At 36.7% G+C, this 21138-nt stretch overlaps 1 pseudogene; it reads left to right on the top strand.

Annotated features, from left to right (window-relative positions):
* The window catches only part of LOC147482764 (pleiotropic drug resistance protein 3-like), a 144242-nt pseudogene extending 138062 nt beyond the window's left edge, over nucleotides 1–6180 (top strand).
* The last annotated feature ends 14958 nt before the right edge of the window (nucleotides 6181–21138 follow it).

The raw sequence follows: 21138 nt of genomic DNA, 5'->3' as shown, positions 1-21138 counted from the left end.
ATTACTGAATGAAGGAAAAAATGAAGCTTCGGCTGCTTAGTAATAATCTCATTATAGTTTAGCATGAAGCTAGTCTTCAATATGAAGTAAATCTAATCAATACAAGCTTCAGGAAATATGCATACGGATAAAAGATACTGATAGTTTTTTGTTCCCGTCTGAAGAAATACTGAACAGGATTTGTTCAATATACTTGAAGCCATATTTGCTCTCATGCAATTCCTGGGAATAAACAACTGCTCGTCAGTTCTGCCTTTTGTATCGAAAGAACGCACTGTTTTATACCGGGAGAAATTTGCAGGAATGTACTCGTCTTTGGCATATTCATTCTCACAGGTTTTACGCACTATACATTTTTATTTCGTAAAATGATTTAGTATACTCATTATGGTTCTCGGATTTACACTTTACTTTATTTATTTTATAGATGACTATTGAGATCCCATATATATTCTTCCTCACAGTTATATTTGTGACTATCACATATCCAGCAATCGGTTTCTACTGGTCGACTTACAAAGTAATCTGGTACTTCTATTCGATGTTTTGTACATTGCTATACTTCAATGATGATTGTGTCCTTGACTGCTACAATCCATGTAGCGAGTGTTTTGTGAAGTTTCTGCTATACCATGTTGAATCTTTTCTCAGACACTAAAAAAAAAACTGTCAATACACGACAGCCATTATCTGTCGTTTTAGAACAAATACGTATCCACCGTTATAAAAACGGCTGTAGTATTTAAAAACGACGTCCTGGGACACATGTTTAGCCAGTAAAAAAACGACGGTTTTTAACACTTGTTTATTGTACGATGGCCATTGACACTTGTTTATCTGAAGTTCTTTTAATATGCTTAAACGACATCTTATGGCTGTCGTTTATGAATAAATATAGATTATATATGCAAGTTTTTGGTTCCTCATATATTGTAGTACACCTATACCTGATAGTCATTTTATATTTTTTACTAACACAAGTTAAATGGAACACACGTACTAAACAAAAGCCAAATATATATTTTTATTTAATACTTCAACTTCAACCAAAGCCAATCCCAAGTAACAATTTTGTACAAACAATTTTCATAGAACATGAAAAAAGAAAAAAAAAAAAACACGAGTAAAAGATTTATTTAGCCATCAAATGATACCGCCCGCTTCAATATCACCAAAGTTTTATATCTCGTCCACTATGTACCAATACCCATTTTGCGGTACCCCTTCACGATCACCAAACAGTCTTCCAAATGCAAGAACTCTATGACCAACTCTTTGCGACTCACATAATATAGAGATGGACGCAAAGGAACCACTTGTCGCCTAGACAATGAATGTGTAGTTGCCTACAACACACATAAATTCAATAACCATAACACATGAATTAATCTTGTAACTATCAAGTGCTTCAGAAATATATATCACGCACCTCTAAGACCTACTAAACAGTAAGCATATAAGCTATATTGAGTTAGCTACAAAAATAAATTTGCCAATACAAAGTATTGATATTGGTACCTTAATTCTTGGGAACCAAGACGAAAAAAAAAAAACAACTTGAAGCCCTCAACCAACACTTAGCTACCTGCCTCTCAGTAAATAATGCCTATGTCATTAGTGTAACAAAATCGAAATGAGTAAATTTCAAAAAAATGGTGAAATAGCAGAGGTTGAACTAGAAATGGAATAGCCATTTCACTTGACTTATGAGAGAAACTCACCATATGGTCATAACGACCACCATCATGAACTACTTATGAAAATCAGGTCCATTAGACCAATACTTCCTCACCCCCATCCATAAACCAGAACACCATTCATTAACACCTACATCAAGCAAAGCAAAGTAATAGACGTGTATCAAGTTCACGTGATGCTCACTGTGCACAAGGTGAACAAACGACCCATAAAGTCCTGATCAAAGACGCATGTGCATGTGGTGATAATAAAGACGCTTGGGCCTGCATCATTTTAAGTCTCTTATATATCGTAATTAAAATAAGTATAGCAGTTGGAGGTGGACTTAGATTAAGTGAAAGCACCATTAATTTGCTAGAAATCCATTGATTTTAGTTATTAATACCTAGTTGCATAAACATTTCACATATACTTCCACATTTGATTTGTAGGAATCAGTTAAAAAGGAAGAGAAACAAGATGAATATCATCAAATAGAAAAGAATTCATATTCAAATGATGCCACCCTCTTCAACGCTAATGACTTGTCCTCCTCTCCATAGCACAACAAGTACATGCAAATAAGAGGAAAGTGAAGTACAAGCACATGCAATTAACAGGTAAGTTAGAGCATAATTGGTTGTTGGTCATGCTTAAGAATCAATATAAGTTCAAATACTGGAATTGGTTGCTGGTCATGCTCATGAATCAATATAAGTTAAAATACTTGAACAAATGAACTATATTAATTCTTCATTTCAATTAGAAAAAAGAGGCATCTATGGAACACGTGTGTTCTATGAAGTACACGTATACAGTCTGGAACCAAGAACCCAAAAAAAATACATTTATGCTTTATGTTCAGTGCATCTCATATTTATACATTACTTAGCAACACAATGCTATTCTTTTTTCCATTTTTTTAAGCCCGCAATCTATTAGCTCCCAACACTAGGGAGCTGAACCACCCCATGATCCGGTGGCTATGTACTAAAAATGTAAAATCAGCAAGGAAGCAATTCCCTAACGACATAATATTAATTTCACAATTCACTCACAAAGATAAGTAATCCCACTTCTAACTTTATAAAACAAAATCTTTAACACAAATTTACCAACTGCTACATGTACAAGAACAAAGAAGTACCATACTAGGAGAAGCTAGTTGAAGTTGAATGTTAACGCACATGGAATTATGGGAGACATTAGGCAATTTGAGTAGACCTCTGCTTACACTAATCTGATTTTATGCAGCAAAATTTTCAAATTTGATTATATCGCAGTACAAAAGGGGGTGAAACGGAGCTACCACCTTGCTAAAAGCTACTCCAAACCACATATATGTCAACTTGCCATGACTATGGGATAGGACCTTTAAATTAAATTTTTATTAGAAATATTTGGAGTTTGAGTGATACACCACCTGTCCTTAGTCTCTACCATAGTACACGACAACAAAAAACCTACTCAAGTAACAAATAATATAGTAAACTAATGACTCTTGCATGTATGGCGACCTACTTAACAATGGCCTTTGCATCAGGATATCAAATCAGTAAAAAATTAAGCTTATGCCATGCTAATTGTAGCACATAGCGTCAATGGTAATGAACACTTTCTACCATGGATGTTATCTCAATTCAGTGCTTGAACTGGTGATAATGTATTAATGTGTTGGTTAAAGGACATCAACACAATCTAACTGCCTCATTAGTTTGCTCTACCTACTTCACTTCTCTTATCATGGGGACTGAAAACTTTGTCCCTTAATATCAATGGCACATAAACTCATCACAAAACAAACACATACAAAAAAAAATTCAATGCCATCTTAACTTCAATATATAGCACTAGTACCATATGATGATACCCTAAAAACAATTTCAGCATATGCCCACAAAGTCTATGCATTACTATACCCAACTACAAAAAAAATACACGAGTCCATGCATTAATATTCAAAGATTCATATAAATAATTGCCCCATAACTTACCAGTTTCTGCTACCCCAGCTGATCCTTGGGCCTATCTGTCGCGTGAGGTGTTTAATCAACGAACTTCTATGAGCTTGTTCAAACTCACATGTAATAAGTCTTACCATCAGCAATAAAATACTAGTAATCAGAACACAATAATAAAATACTCTAACGGATACAAACAACGCATAGCAAATAGTGCACTAGTTCTAGTATGATTTCATCTCATGCGGGTCCTTAAACACTAGAAGAAATCTTGAGAACTACATAAATTTCGTTACAAAATACAATACAATGAAAAATAATAAAGAAGCCAAGTAATAATATATTGTGATTGGTCATACCAAATGCATATACAACTATTGAAAGTAGAAAAAAGACGAAGGCAAAAGATACTGAGTCTTTGTATCTTCATAACGGATAAAAATTAAAAAAAACGAGTTACTAGTAAGAGTCTATCGTCATCTCCTCAACTAGGACCAAAATCAGTGCATTCACCAACAATTAATAGTTTTTTAGATATCAATGAGTAGATCCGATCCCAAGATTACATAATGACTTAAGACGCTTAGACAATCATCAGGCTTTCTCTACTGATCGAACATCATAACGATGAGATTGAAAGTGAACCTACATAACATTTAACGATAAATGAAAACTAAATATCATATCCATGCATTAGTGCATAAAAGCATAGCAATCAACTCCTACACATATTCCCAAATTCTAACAATCAAGTCTCACATTTGCAGGACATACCCCCCAGTTCCACATTTTATACTTCACAGGTACGTAAGATACTAGAAACCAAAAGCTCCCCCATAAATTCTTGACAGGAAGTAAGACAATTAATTTCATTTATACAAACTAGAAAAATAAAAATGTAGCATACACAAACATAAAATAAATACTTCGAAATCGGCTATTATCATCAAATCCATGAAATCAGAAAATATACACTCTTGTACCCAACTAAGAAAAAATATATATACTCTTGTACCCTTTTATTATGTCATTTTAGCAATCTAGTTTATTCAACAATTACTATTCTACAAAAGCCCCAAAATTTTTAACAGAGATGGACAAAGAAATTACAATTTGCATAGTACCTTTTTGGACAAACAATGTTCCTGACACGGCGCAAGCCTCTCCATTTAATTGAAAAACGAGGAAAGCACAGATTTTTTGGGGGGGGGAAACGAAATCAATTTATGAGTATACCTAGATGATTGAAAACTGTGCAAAACGTCCAAATCGAAATTAGAGAGGTGAGAGTAATGCAATTGAAATCTCAGACATGAAAATTTTACGAGTTAAGATGAAGAAAAAATAACTTTAACATAAATCTCATAGAACTGACTTGAGGGGTGGAGAGAGAGCAAACCCTAGATCTGAAATTCCAAGAGATGGCAATTATTTCTAAATTACCCCTGAGGATTGGGCGGGCTTGCTTAAAATTTTCACAATGGACCAGCGGGAATTTGCACACACAACAACGGTCCTAAAGTTCTTATACGATGGACTTAAGCCCTCATGATATAACAAGTGTCATTAACCGTCGTTTATGGGTGTCATTTTTTGGCTAAATTGGTGTAGTGAGATTTCCTGATACCTGGACCTGTAAGTTAGCTCTAATACTTTCTTTTTTATATTAGTCACTCTAGCTTACCAATTTTAAATGAAGTAGATCAGTACAAATGACTCAAATTGACCCAATTCTTGGTTTTTATTGCAGGGCATACCAAAATGGTGGGTTTGGTGCTAATGGATTTGCCCAACAGCTTGGTACTTAAAAGGCCTCTTTACTTCACAGTATGGAAATGTAAACACAAAGATAATTGTCTTTGGTGAACAAAAAGCAGTCAGTTTTTTCTCACAAGACTATTTCGGTTATCAAAGCATCATCAACGCATTGTTATAATTCATTTCTAATGTGACAGTTGACAAAAAAATTGGTAATTTTCGTCCCCAACACGCTGTCAAAACACTGTTTTTATTTTAACAATTGTCAAATCCGAAACCAAATTAGTTAGAAATATAGAAATGACTCACACAGGACAAGTTGTCCCGTCCAAAAGTGGGACGGGACAAATTTTGTCGTCCAACATTTTTTCCTTTTTTTTTAATAAAAAAATTAAAACTTCTCGATTTTGCATGTGGGGCCCAAGATGTTGGACGGGATAAGTTTTGCTGTCCATAACTTTTTCAATTTTTTTTAATAAAAAATTAAAATTAACAAATTAAAACGGGCTATATTTTTTTGGGCCCAAGATGTTGGACGAGACAACTATTCCCGTCTAAAATAGAAACCCCAAATTCGTCGAAAATGCGTTGGTACTTGACACGAAAATAGCAATTTTGATCGACGAAAAAAACTAATGTGTCACAATTTTTTTTAACAACGCGTTGATGATGCTCTCACCAGTGTCAGTCAAGTGTCGCGGCCGTTCTTCTTCTTGTGTTTCCACTTTTATTTGCTTCTCTTTTCGCATTTAGTATAGCTAAATTAAACTTTCAAAAGAGGTAAAACCGTACATCATCTATTCACCTGTAATATATATGTTCTATTTTCCTCGTGCTTGGTTGCATTATTTTTATTATTTTTCATATGTATTTCTATTTTCCTCGTGTTTGGCTGCAAAAGATATTGATAAGAGCCCAAAACTGTAGTTTTAACCCCTTAATAATACTATTTTTAGACCAATTATGCGAGTAATAAATAAGAGTTAATGCTAATTACGTATTTTTATGTATTTCAGGCATTGAACAAAATTATGTGTAGAAATGTGCCACTTTGACGATATAAAGGAGCAAATGGTTGGTTGCTAAGAAGTTATGCGATAAAGGCCAAGATTCAAGGAGACAAAGCCTTTATGAAGCCCGTCAAAAGCTGAAAAGTCAACACGGGCAGAAACAGTGTACAAGTCAGCAGAACTTTCGAAGACTATATCTTTGGACTCAGGCCTTAGATTTGGGCCTACCTTACGTCAAAACGACCGGCTCGAAAGAGCTTTCCAATGGTCTAAGTCTTGACCCAATTAGAGGAGCAAAAGTGGACGAAAAGTCTGCTGAAGTCAAAACCAGCTGAAACAGGCTCTGTGGACTGAAGAAATTGGGCTTTGGGCTCAATTTTCCGACCCAAAATATGAGACCTCAGCCCATGCACGAAATTGTGGATCTGGTCTCCTCCTTTACATAAAACAAGACTTAGCTCTTAAGAAAGGGATAGTTAGATAGCTTAGAATAGAAAGTAGCCATTAAAATAGCTTGTAGATCTAGTTTTTGAATTCAATTAGTTAAATTAATTAGTTTCATACATTGTTTTAGATTAATTTTTTGAATCATAGTTCTTCATTGATTAGATAAATAAAATAGTTATTTCTTGTTCATTTCGATTTTGTCATTTAAAATTGTTAGATCTAAATTCAGTTGTTGTTATTCAATTCTTAGTTATTAATTTAGAATTCAATTATTGTTAGCTAAATTTAATAAAGTTATAATCTTTATATTACGTCTAGTTTTAATTCACATCGTAGTATCATTCCCACCATTGCTCCCATTAGACTTTGAATAGATTAGTCAATCTAGAAAACTCGAATGCTAAAGAACTAAGAGTGGAACGAACTTTTTACTCCACTCTATTTCGATAGAATTCAGAGTATATAAATCTTTGATAACAACGAGTAATTAAGTTTAGTTTCACTTGCGTTTTGAGTTTCATCGTTCATTTCGTAGGTAAATTATTCAATTTTACGTTTATCAAATGGCGTCGCTACCATCTTAGTACTCTTTAGTATTGTTTTCTGTAGACTTAATAGTTTTTCAAAGTCCCATAACCCACCCACCCACCCTTGTTTGGATTCTCACCGTTTTGTCCGTTTTTGACTTTGCAAGTTTCCACGAAAAATTACTCGAAGCCCTGGCCCTGCACCGAATCCCAATCCCACTTTTGCTCGAAATACCACCGCCTCTACCAAGGCCAACTTGGGCGCTACCTGCGCGCTCACGCTGAATTCCAACTTTTGCACGAAGGCCGACTGCGCCCTTCCTAGGCCTATTCTAAGTGCACATGCGCCCTCTGCTGAAACTGCCTGATTTCCACAGGTTTGTTTCAAACTTCCATTTCTTTCAAGTTTTCAGTGTTCTAACTTGTTATATACACTGATTATGCGTACACAAGACGCTATTCATAAGCGAAGTAAGGAGGCTTTCAGGTACTCCTTTCTTCCACACCTCGCATCTTCTGTTAGAGATTCATACTAGCATATCAGGATTGTTTGGAGTGTTGTTGTTTTGCATTAAGATTGGTCTTAGCCTTGCATGAGATTAAGGTCAGGCCGAAGAAAAACACCTAATATAAGTAACCGACAACGTCAACAAACACGCCTTTCTAGTATACCACTCACTTCACATCTAGCTAGCACACCACACACCACACCTGAGATTATGGCTGAAGAAAGAGAGTCTCCTCTCTCAGACTTTTACAAAGCCTTGAGCGATAGCCCAAAATCTTGCATCGTTCTATCAGACCCAGTGGGGGATTTCCGTATCCCCCCAAATATATTTAATTTGTTACCCGTTTTTCATAGGTTAAACCATGAAAAACCCTATCAGCACATGCGTAGAATTGACCAAGTCCTTACTACATTCCACCATCCTATGGTAGGTGCTCAAGAAATTAAACTAAGGGTATTTCCCTTCACCTTAGCCGATAAGGCGGCGTCTTGGTTAACTGCCCAAGCGCCTAATTCTGTGGACTCGTGGGCTAAACTTGTTCAACTATTCATGGAACATTTTTACCCACCACTGAAGACCGATGAAATGCTTTCCAAGATTCATTTCTTTCGACAAAATCCTCATGAATCATTTTCAGAGGCTTGGAATCGCTTCACCGATCTACTTATAGAGTGTCCACATCATAACCTCGTGAAAGACACATAGTTCGTGCCTTTTTCAATGGACTTCTACACCACCATAAAGAAGTCCTTGACATAATGAATGGGGGTAGTTTCTTAAGTAAAGGAGCCTCAGAAGCTTATAAATTTTTAGAAGATCAGACTAAGCGTAATAATAACTGGGGGGGTAGTGACGATATCTCCCTTGCCGCTTCTTTTTAACAATAAAAGGCGCCCGGTATGTTTGAGATGAAACCCGATCCGGAACTTAAAAATTTAATCGAATCTCTAACTAAAAAGGTAGAGGTTATTTCTGTTCAACAAATGCCTATTCCCGTCATGAATGTCAACTCCAATCCATGTAATTTCTGTTTGAGTCTAGAGCATCCCGACTCCTATTGTCCTTTCGGTTATGAGCAACAACAATCACAACAAGATAACGTTTGTTCCATTAATAGCAAACCTAATGCAGCTTGGCGACAAAACCCCAACTTCAGTTGGCAGAATAATCAACAACCTCCAAAGTTGTTTAACCCAAATGTTAGGCAAACAAACAATTATAACCAAGCTCAACCACGACAAGGTCAAGCACAAGGTCAGGGTAATTATAATAATTATAACAATAATAATTATAATGCTAATAGAGGTATTGTTCCGATACATAATAACTACCAAAATCTATTCATTAATAATCAACATGGCATAGTTCCTGTCACACAACCAGTAGCAAATACTACTCCACAACCGGATCGTTTTGATACCTTTATGCAATCTCAACAACAGATTTTACAAGCCATCCAACTTTCCTTACAGCAGTTAGCTCAAGATAAAGTACAACCCAAAGGTGTGTTTCCAGGACAAGCAACACCTAATCCTAAAACACCAAACACAGCCTTTGAAGTAAACGGTAATACTAGTAACGAAATTGCAAACGTAGGAGAGATAAATTCCATCACCACTCTCCGTTCAGGCAGAGTAGTGGATAACAAAGTAACTATGTCTATAGTTACCCCACAAGGAGTTTCTACACCAGATATTATACTAGATACCAAAACAGAAACTGAAGATCCTACTCCTATAGAGGTACCAATTAAACCACAACCTAAGAAGCAAAAAGCAAAGGTTAGATATCCAGTAGAACCATACGCTAAACATAGTAAGAAACCACCGTTTCCCCAGAAATTAGCTATGTTAAAAAGAGATACAAACTTTGACGAGATTAGGGACGTTTTCAAAAATCTAACGATTAACCTACTCTTTCTCGACGCAATTAAAAAATTACCTCACCACGCTAAGTTTCTTAAGGAGTTGTGCATTACTAGGAGTAGGACAAATATTCCAAAAGACGCATTTCTCACTGAACAGGTTCCAACTTTATTAGAACATAATGGAATAGTTAAGTACAAGGACCCTGGTCGTCCTACTGTAAAATGCACCTTAGGAGATACTCACACGACCACTGCTTTATTAGACCTGGGGGCGAGTGTTAACTTACTCCCTTATTATTTATATAAACAAATAGGTCTACAATAAATGCAACCTACAACAATGACGTTGCAATTAGCTAATAGGTCTATCAAGTATCCTAAGGGTGTAATGGAAAACGCACTTGTTAAGATTCAAGATTTCTACTATCCTGCGGATTTTGTTATCCTCGATACAGAAGTCGCTAACGACGTTGTCTCGATCATTTTAGGGCGCATCTTCTTGGCAACTGCCAACGCACTTATAAATTGCCGCGATGGTTCGATGTCCTTATCTTTTTGCCATTTTTCCGCTGAGGTCAATGTATTTAAACCGATCATACAAGTTTCTGATACCAATATCGATAGAGAGGTTAGTATGATCGAGAGTTTAGCTCATGATTATGTCAAAACCACGTTTTCAAATAATCAGATGCACAAATTCCTTTCCTTTGGATGTTCCAACTTTAATAAGGACTCCTTGGACGTGGAGAGAATTGAGGAAGATTCCCTTCAACTCTTTTGCAACTTTTCTCCGCCACCTCGAGAGTCCCCTCCTATTGATAACCATTCACCCACCTCACATCATTCCCCTTCCATCAATGTACCCCATCCTACACCTTTTCAAAATAACCTGGAGTTTGCACTTGACCCTCTTATTTCTTCTGTGCTTAATGATTTTCTAAATCCGCCTAATACGGATATAATTCCAGAAGAAAAGGCACATGACACCTACATTTTCAGAACGGAGACAGTTCCTACCTACACCATGAATGAGTTTTGTGCTAAACCCACATTCTCATTCTTTCCTTCTAATACTTATCCTTATCCACCATATCTTCCAAAAACATCCATTTTTTCACACTCATTCACTTGGACAACCTCTCATTCAAAGATGAATAAGAAGGTGCATGCTCGGTTACGTTCTAGGTCTATCAGACTTCGTTTTCATTCCACTAGGTTACACCGTAGGAAATCTTGGTGCTTGATTATGTTTGGGGGTGCATTCCATGTTATTTATTTCTGGAAAGACCCACAACTCTTTAGGTTGTTGATATATGGAAACTGCAGGGTATTAATATATATATATCCAGTTATTTGTTAAAGTCTCGCGTATCTGACTATAAACGACTCATTTGGTTGCTGGTGTACTTCCTATCACTTCCGTATACTGATAAGTGCACCATTCAGGTAATCGGGCCCTCCCTATGGAGTGTGTGGTTGTAAGTACCGGATCCTGAGTCCACGGTTAACATAATTCACGTTTTCCACTCTTACATGTTTTCTCAGTTTTTGAGTCATGTTCTTTTATGGTGTGAATTATGTATTTATTGCTTTCTTGTTTTTCTTATATTAAATTTATTCATAAAAAAAATTAAAAATCGTTAAAATCACAACCATAGTACGTTGAGAAATCTTAGGAATCTGACTTTAAAAGACCCACTTTAAAAAAATAAAAAAATAAAAAATAAAAATAATAAAAAATAAAAAATAAAAAATCTCAACTATGTGTCTAAAATTTGTTTGGAGGTGGGGTGTTCGTTCTATCCTGGATTGTTCAACTCTCCAGTTGTATTGGTTGACCGTTTAATGGTATTACGATTCGGATTGACATTTTCTATTAAGTTAGATTTCATTCGTTCGCATAACTTACATTATGCACGCACTTCGAGGCATTTTTTATCTTCTTATATGTCCCCCACGGTCGGAATAGAGTGTTTTATGGATCATTAGATTGGAAATTCTCTTCTGATCATTTCCATATCTCATTCGCAAAAATCGGACCGGTAACAAAGCGGGAATTTTAGTTTAAAGTTGCGCAAAAAATCGACAAAAATCGGAAAATCAATTTGGCCTTCGGCCCAACGCACGCGCGTGCGTCTCTTTCCTCCAAAACAAACTGAATCGCGATTCTTTCCAATTCCGCCATTTCCAAATTTAAAAGCCTAACCAAAAATAACAATAAAAATAAACCTCAATACACCCACGCCCACAATACAATTCCAACTTCGATTCTTCTCCAAAACACTCTTCCACCAATCCCAAAAATTTCCACCACCGAAAATCACCCAAAACCAAATGAAATTTGAACTACCGCGCCACCACTACTGTTTTGTTAGTAAGGGAGCCTCAAACTCCATTCCCACAGTCCTTCTAAACCCCAAATCGTTCTAAGATATCAATGGCTCAAAGACGAAGGTTGTTGCCGGAACAAGCATTTACGGCCGACCGCTTCACACCGTTTTACGGTGATGAAATGATTAGAAGGGGTTGGAATCGGTTGTGGTACTCGACAGATGATTTCTACCACTCCGATTTGGTCAAACAGTTCTATAAGAAGAGAGAGTTGGCCGATCACAAAATTTTCATGAAAGTGGCTGGGACTCAGAGAGAATTATCGAAAGAGAAGTTGGCTGAAATTTTAGGCATTACGCCTTGACGCCACATAGAAGCCACCGTGCAGGAATCCCAGTATACTGGTGTTCCTGCATTAATGAATGACACCCTTATGGAGGGTCAATATAATACGACTTCTCATTGTGCTCGACAGTCATCTCTGCGCACCAACCAACTGGGTGTAGCTCAGTGGATTGGTAAGAACGTCATTGGGAAGGAGAAAGTGAGTGACATCGGGTTCACATGTCTGCACGTTCTCTGGATATTGCAAGAAAAGAGGTATGAATTCTGTATCCTCGAGTTTTTGCTAAATATGATTAGAGGGTTAGGAAGAGTATCGCACCATTTCCTGTTTTAATTACGAAGATAATGTTGTCTTGGGGGAATAAACCAAGAACTGAGCGGATAATGTTGAAATTGCATGCAAATGAAAGTAGTTATAAGGAGTGTATACAAAAGACTTGGATGTTGCCGGAGGATAGGGTAATGGATTCGGATGAGGAAGGGGAAGACATGACATGGTTGGATGAAGATGCATTGGAGAGGTGTACGTCTGATTCAGAACGCATGTCAGTGTTGCATACTAGCGTGCATTGCATTTACGCTATTTGTGAAGATATACGAGATAGACAGATTATAGTTCGAAATAAACAAACAAACCTTAACACGAGTTTTGGAATACTCAAAAAGGGTCAGGAAGATATCTTGATTAACATGGAGAATATCCACCAAACAATACCACCGGGCCGATATCTGACAATAAAGGCTGAGATGGAAGCCGGCGCGTTTCAAGTAGAGATTCTACGACGCATGCCACCCTTGGAGGGTTCTATTTCAGATGAGTCTGAGAGGCATGAGCGTCGTCGCCAAAGAACGAATGGATCGGGCCCATGACCAATCTCCATCTCAGGGCCCTTCTTTATCACATGGCTAGGTGTTCGAATAATTTTGTGTTTCATTGTTATTTAGTTGTTTTTATTGTTTTATTAGTCGGATATTAGTTAAGTAATTAAATTTGAATTTGGTTGTTTTATGTTGTTTGAATTAAAATTTAATATAATTTGGTTATTTTCGAATTGTGCGTGGTTGTTATCATTAATCCCACCTTCCCAAATTGTTTGGTGGTGGTATTAAATAGTTTAGCATAATTCGTTTATATGTTCGTCTATTTTAGAATTTGTTTTGGAGTGAGGGTTGAGAATATGACCGATATGGCCATCGCTATGAATAGATATTGTGGTAGGATGAAATCTCGATGAGTTAGGCAGTTTCTATTCTCAATTCAACCTAAAAGATATTAGGGTTGTCTTGGAATCAAAAATATGAGTTATTTCCGCTTTCGGGTTTGGAAATTTTATTATTTCCGGCAATTGCCTTAAAACTTTTTGGCAACTTCCCGATTCGTTTTAGTAATTTAAAACCTATAAAGACTGCATTCATTCTACACTCACAACCCCAACTACATCTCACATTCATCTCTCACGTTTCACTCCCACTTTACCTTATTTTTCCTTCGCACTTCGGCCTATCAGCTCCCGAAGCGCACTTTCCCGTGAGGAGCCACCTATACTAAGCCCTGTCGAGAAATCCTACCCCGAAAGCACGACATACGCCTCTACTCAGCCAAAACCGAGAGAGCTACTCGCCAAAACACCGGAATTCCAGTTTTCATCCGGGCGCCACCAGCCATCCATCCCAGGCTAACAGTGAGCGCACCCTGCGCCCAAGTGCCTGGACCTCAAATATCACCAGAGCGCCACCCGCGCCCATCCCAGGCATAGCTTGAGCGCACCCTGTGCCCTGACCCCTGTGAGCACCAAAAATTTCCAGTTTTCCGAGGGTTGTTCTAGGATCCTTCGCATCTTTTCTAGCAAGTTTATTGGGGATGACATTCCATCGTATCATATCGGAACAGTCATTTGAAGATTTATTCCAAAGTGACACCTATGGTGTGTGGTTTCGCAAACTGATCATTCTAGCAGGATGGGAGCCACTATTGGTAAGTCCTGATGAACTTTATTCTCCCGCACTTACATCTTATTTTTATGATAAATGTAAGTTCTTTGATAGACCAGATGGAGAACAAGTGTTCTCCTTCACCATCGGGGATGAACCAATGGAAATTTCCAGGTTCTTGATAGCCTTTGTGCTTGGACTTGCTATGCTGGCCGAAATACAAGACTCATGGGCCTATTTGGTAGATAATATGTACATGTATAACTATGATGATTTGCATGGGTATTACGGGGCAAGAATCTTTAGGATAGAGGACCAAGGGGATTATAACGTCGCCCTTGGTAGCCTGTCTATGAACGTGGCTACTGTTATGTTTTGGATTATGCTCAACATTAGAGGGGAATGGGGTTATTCTTCTGTGAATGATGAAACTTGTGATATTTTCCTTGCTTTAGCTGGGGGACGTACACTCTATGATATTCCCCAGACCTTAATGTCTAGTTTAGCCCGAGCCCATGGCAAGAGGCATGAGTACCTTCTTATGCCTGTTTTAATTTGCCGTATAATGCTATGTTTTTTCCCTGTTTTTTGTGCCCGTTTCACAAATTGGGTTGGGGTCGACATTGTGAGACCCACCAATTGTATTATTCGATCGTTCCGTGCAAGGACTTGGCAAGGGTGGAGGATATAGCCTCATCAGTTTGCGCCTTACACCCTATCCGACCAAGTGGCGCTTGATAGGTTAGCTATAGTAGACAATAAGTGGCGTGAAGCCTGGCAAATTACCATGGCATGGCAGGATGCGAAGGAACCTCATTTCTTTATTAAGGATGAAGAGGGAAATGAGGAGGAAAATGTTTAAACAGGAGTGCAGGTAAGTTTTTATTTCAGTTAGTATCTATTTATGTCCCAAGCAATCTATTTCTCATTAACCCCATAACGGGTGGAACTCTTATAGAGTTGCATCAGTTTTTCTTTTCTATATTAGTATGTTATAACCTTGTTTTGTAGATGTTCTGGAATTTCACGCGTTTCAATGGTATTTTCCTACCCTATTTATTTAAAATACTTTGAGGATAAAGCATGCTTCTTGTTTGGGGGCATAGAAACACATGTAATTAAGACATCTGTTAGGATATAGATATGTATAATATGCACTTGTTTTCTAGCTAAAAAATTCAAAAAATTTAAAAATATAAATAAAAAGTATGTTATACACTTAGGAACATTGGTATTATTTTCTTTCTCGATGATCTCAATAATCTAGAAGTCTCACGTAGCTTTTGCATTAGAATAGTTTTTAGAAACTTAGGCTAATATGTAGGTAATAATCCTTGCATCTATCTATAAATATGTTACATGAGTATCTATGATTGTTAGCAGTAAGTTTCTGAAATCTAGGCTAGAGTACTTATTCTACAAATCCTGTGAAGAATATAGCCTAAAGCCTTATATGAGTAACACATTTGAGAAATGACACAAGGGAGAAGTAAAATCCAGATAGAGAAATCACACGTCCACTTGCTAGATCACTATACCATATCCTAAGTGAGAATTTAGCCAGAAATTCCAACCTATGAATTATTTTCCGCTAGTCGCCCCTCTGAGCCTTTCTTTAGCCTTTCATTAACCACAAATCCTTTACCCTGTTACAAAACAAAACAAAATAAAAAATCAACCTACCCAATTCTTTGAATAAGTTTGAGAATAGAGATGAAAAATAGAAAAGAGAATAACTTTTGAAATCAAGAATTCGTTAGTCGCTTCAGAAGAGAAAAGTAAGTTTCCATCCAAATAAAATAAAATAAAGAGTTAGAATTCCAAAAATAGAATCAATGAGTCAAAAGCCAACGAAAAAAAAAATTATTTTCTCTTTTGAAGCAAAGGATGGAAACATATATGGCTAAGGATGGAAACAAAGTGTAGAAGCAAAAGTAAAGAATAAGGTTTTCTCTAGTTACATAATATGAAGGCTCTATTATCTCAGACTTGTTCTTTTTGAATATCCATTTTCTTCCTTCTTAAAACCATCTCCTAATCCCTGCAATACCTAATAAAGACATCTAGCTCAATTAGGAATAGGTTAGTATGATAGTAAGTGGCAGATGTGTTTGATCGACTCCGGCTTCCTTGTGTGTCATTGAGTTTGTAAGGTAAAGTGTGCCCACTACACAATCAAGTAAATAAACTTGAGCGGAAAAATCAGAGTGGTTTTTGTCTTGACATTTATGTGAGGACCTACTTAAGGACGCTATTCCGAGTTTTTAGAAACGTACCTGCTAGTTCATCTCATAGTATTACTCATTGCAAATATGTTTATTCGTAGATGATAGATTATTATGCATATTAGCTTATGTTTTGACTTGATTATTCTGTATTCATTGCTAGTGAGATGTATAGATAATTGAGACATAGATAAAGAAACAATAGTTTTATTTCTGAGTCGTTGTAGTATAGATGAAGTTTGTGAGTACCTTCACTAGAAAACTCCCACGAGGCTATAACTCGTCCACTAGGGAATTCCTAGTGGTTTAAGGCCTTGTTGCATATGGTCAATGCAATCGCACTCGGCGAAACGAGATTAGTTAGAACTCCATTTTTGGTCATTTATGCTAATTTCTCATATGGTCAATCCTGTTTGGGGGTGGTTTGATAAGAGCCCAAAACTGTAGTTTTAACTCCTTAATAATACTACTTTTAGACCAATTATGCGAGTAATAAATAAGAGTTAATGCTAATTACGTGTTTTTATGTATTTCAGACATAGAACTAAATTATGTGCAGAAATGTGCCACTTTGGCGATATAAAGAAGCAAAGGGTTTGTTGCTAAGAAGTTATGTGATAAAGGCCAAGATTCAAGGAGACAAAGCCTTTATGAAGCCCGGTCAAAAGCTGAAAAGTCAACACGGGCGTAAATACAAGACAGTTAGCGAAACTTCCGAAGACCATATCTTTGGACTCAGGCCTCGGATTTAGGCCTACCTTACGTCAAAACGACCGGCTCGGAAAGAGTTTTCCAATGGTTTAAGCCTTGACCCAACCAGAGGAGCAGAAGTGGACGACAAGTCTGCTGAAGTCAAAACCAACTGAAACGGGCTCTGTGGGCTGAAGAAATTGGGCTTTGGGCTCGATTTTCCGGCCCAAAACATGAGACCTCAGCCCATGCACGAAATTGTGGATCTGGTCTCCTCCTTTATATAAAACAAGACTTAGCTCTTAAGAAAGGGATAGTTAGATAGCTTAGAATAAAAAGTAGCCATTAAAATAGCTTGCAGATCTAGTTTTTGAATTCAATTAGTTAAATTAATTAGTTTCATACATTGTTTTAGATTAATTCTTTGAATCATAGTTCTTCATTGATTAGATAAATAAAATAGTTATTTCTTGTTCATTTCAATTTTGTCATTTAAAATTGTTAGATCTAAATTCAGTTGTTGTTATTCAATTCTTAGTTATTAATTTATAATTCAATTATTGTTAGTTAAATTTAATAAAGTTATAATCTTTATATTACGTCTAGTTTTAATTCACATCGTAGTATAATTCCCACCATTGCTCTCATTAGACTTTGAATAGATTAGTCAATCTAGGAAACTCGAATGCTAAAGAACTAAGAGTGGAACGAACTTTTTACTCCACTCTATTTCGATAGAATTGAGAGTATAGAAATCTTTGATAGCAACGCGTAATTAAGTTTAGTTTCACTTGCGTTTTGAGTTTCATCGTTCATTTCGTAGGTAAATTATTCAATTTTACGTTTATCAGATATTGTATAACTTAACTATGATTAGGTGATACAAGTCATGAGATGAACTACTTGTGTGTCTGCCCCTTATCCGGTCACATTTTTTACTTCGCTATTGTTTGGTTGATTCACACCTATATAGGGGTGCCAATGGGTACCCGATTATCCGGAACCGAACCAGAACCGAAACCGAATGTTCCGGTTATGGGTCTTAAAAAGTTAGACCCATTTAAAATTAGTCATTAAGAACCGAACCAATAAATAACCAAAACCGTAGAACCGAACCAATAAATAACCCGTGGGTACCTGAATCGAAATCAGAACCGATTATTATGATTTCGATATATAAAATTTAGTATTATATTACATTTAAGATAATCAAACTCATACATTATAATATAAAATATAATTTTTTACTTGTAAAAGTCTATTAAATATATATAACATAATAGTGAATGTGTGTTCTTAAATGTATATTTTATAACAATACGTTAAACAAGTGTATCATAGATGTTAATAATATAATGGCAACGTGTATATTATGAATTAACTAATACATTTTATATTTATTAATTTATGCACATATATATTTAAATAGGATACACATGTTTGATATATTGTGGTACACGCACTTATTATAAACCTATATGTAGTGTTCATGTTAAAAATTAGTGATGGGATGTAATTCTAAGACGCATGTACTCGTATGTTCGATTTAAAATGCGAGTTAACACACGTGTACAAATACATGTGTATGTTCGTAAAATATATCAATGTAACAAATATATGTGATTACACGTGTACATGATCGAGTTAATACAAGAAAACAAATATATGTGTATGTACTTAAAAAAAATTAAATTTTTGAGATTAGATATTTGATTATTTTATATATATATAGGGAAGGATCAATATACCATGGTTTCCATACCATAGTTTATACCATTGCCCACAACTTCACCCACAAAACGAACTAGAACCTAATTTTTTGTGAATATGTCTAACAAACCATGAAGATCACGTCCACAAAATTTCAGCTCATTTGATGATGTTTAACAATGTCAAAAGATGATTGCAAAATCATAAAATTTGGGCCGTTAAAAAAAAATTAAAGTTGTCAATAATTTTTAAATAGGTTAGAGATTTCCAAATGAGCCAAATTTTTGTGAAAAATCTATCCATAGTTAGGAGATCATATCCACAAAATATTAGTTTTTAACTCATCTTGTAAAGGGGCGTGGTATAAACCATGGTAAACGGACCCCTCCCCTATATATATATACCAAAACTTGAAATTATCATATGAATAGTAAATGTTTTAACGTGTATAATTGATATATATATTCATAGATTGATGTAAATATGATTGTTGATACATTACTAATTATATATAAAATATTATCATGTAGGAAAAAAATAAAAAATAAAAAAAAGTTTTAGTGTTTAAATGATTGAAATTGTTTAATAATCATAATAAATAACAAAGACCCGAATTAGAACCGAAACCGATAAAAAATAGTGGGTTTTGATGGTTTTGGGTTGGGTTCTATAATTCTCATACTAAAACCGTTGATAACCGAAATCGGTAGAACCGCAAATAGTAAAACCTAAACCGAAACTGCTAAAACCCAACCCAAAACTGACCCGTTGGCACCCCTGCACCTATATACTCATTTTTTATATCATACAAAAGAAAAAAAAAAAAAAAAAAAAAAAAAAAAAAAAAAAAAAATGACTGTTCCACTTCCTTCCCCGACCCTTCTCTTCCCCGACAACCAGCACCACTTGTGCTGCACCACTCCCCCACCGCCTCCACCAGCACCTACTACCACCGGAAAACTCATCTCCATCAATCCCATCAACCCAAAATTGGATTTTCAGAAAAAAAAAAAAAAAACGATCGTTCCACTTCTTTCCCCGACCCTTCTCTCTTCCCCGACAACCAGCACCACTTGTGCTGCACCACTCCCCCACCGCCTCCACCAGCACCTACTACCACCGGAAAACTCATCTCCATCAATCCCATCAACCCAAAATTGGATTTTCAGAAAAAAAAAAAAAAAAAAAAATCGCTCCACTTCTCTTCCCGACCCTTCTCTCTTCCCCGACAGCCAGCACCACTCCCCCACTGCCTCCACCAGCACCCACTACCACCGGAAAACCCATCTCCATCAATCCCATCAACCCAAAAATAGATCTACAATCCACTACCCAGAAAACCCGACCTTCTGACGCTGCAGCACCACTTGCGCTGCTACAACCGCCCACCACCTACCGCCACCACTATCTTTAAATACAATCCTCACATCGACCACTGCCTCTCACCGCCTCCACCTACAACCCGGCTGCCTCCTCTTAGCTTATTCACCATCTCTCACCACCACCATTGCACACAATTGAACTGCCACAACCACCACCTGCCGCCACGAATCGCTACATCCACCACCACCCTCTCCAGATAATTTGCTTATTCGCCATGCCTGGTTTCAATCCACCACCTCCTAAATAACGTCCTCCAGCCACCTTCTCCTCATTCCCATCGCCTGTACCACCATCACAGCCCAACCTCCACTACAAAACAGTTGTCACTACCAGCACCCTTACTACAACCCAATTTCCATTGCTCTCCCAATACCCAACCTCCATCACAACGGTGAACCCACCACTTCCTAGCCCGACTCTTTCTACCTTTTCAGCACTCTTGAAAGTATATATATTTTAATTCTCATCCTTACTATTATTATTATTCTTATTATTATTAATTGTTTAGGACCTTTGAATTTTGTGGTATGAGTTTTGGGATTTGTTGAACTGTCGACGGGATTTGGTTGTGCCGTTTGTATGATGGGATTTGGTTTTGCCGTTTTGGGGTTTGTTCTAAGGGAGTTGGGATTTGTTGATTTCGGGATTTGGGTTTTGTTCGACTGGATTTTTTGAGTTTTTGACGGGATTTGGCTATGAGAGGGAAGAAAAGTTTTGCCCTCTCGGTTGCTTCTTCTGGGTTTAGTGACCCAACACCTAAGAAGCG

The sequence above is a fragment of the Coptis chinensis genome, chromosome 8 (assembly GCF_015680905.1).
Source record: "Coptis chinensis isolate HL-2020 chromosome 8, ASM1568090v1, whole genome shotgun sequence".
In the NCBI taxonomy this organism is placed as follows: domain Eukaryota; kingdom Viridiplantae; phylum Streptophyta; class Magnoliopsida; order Ranunculales; family Ranunculaceae; genus Coptis; species Coptis chinensis.
This window is presented reverse-complemented; position numbering and strand designations above follow the sequence as displayed.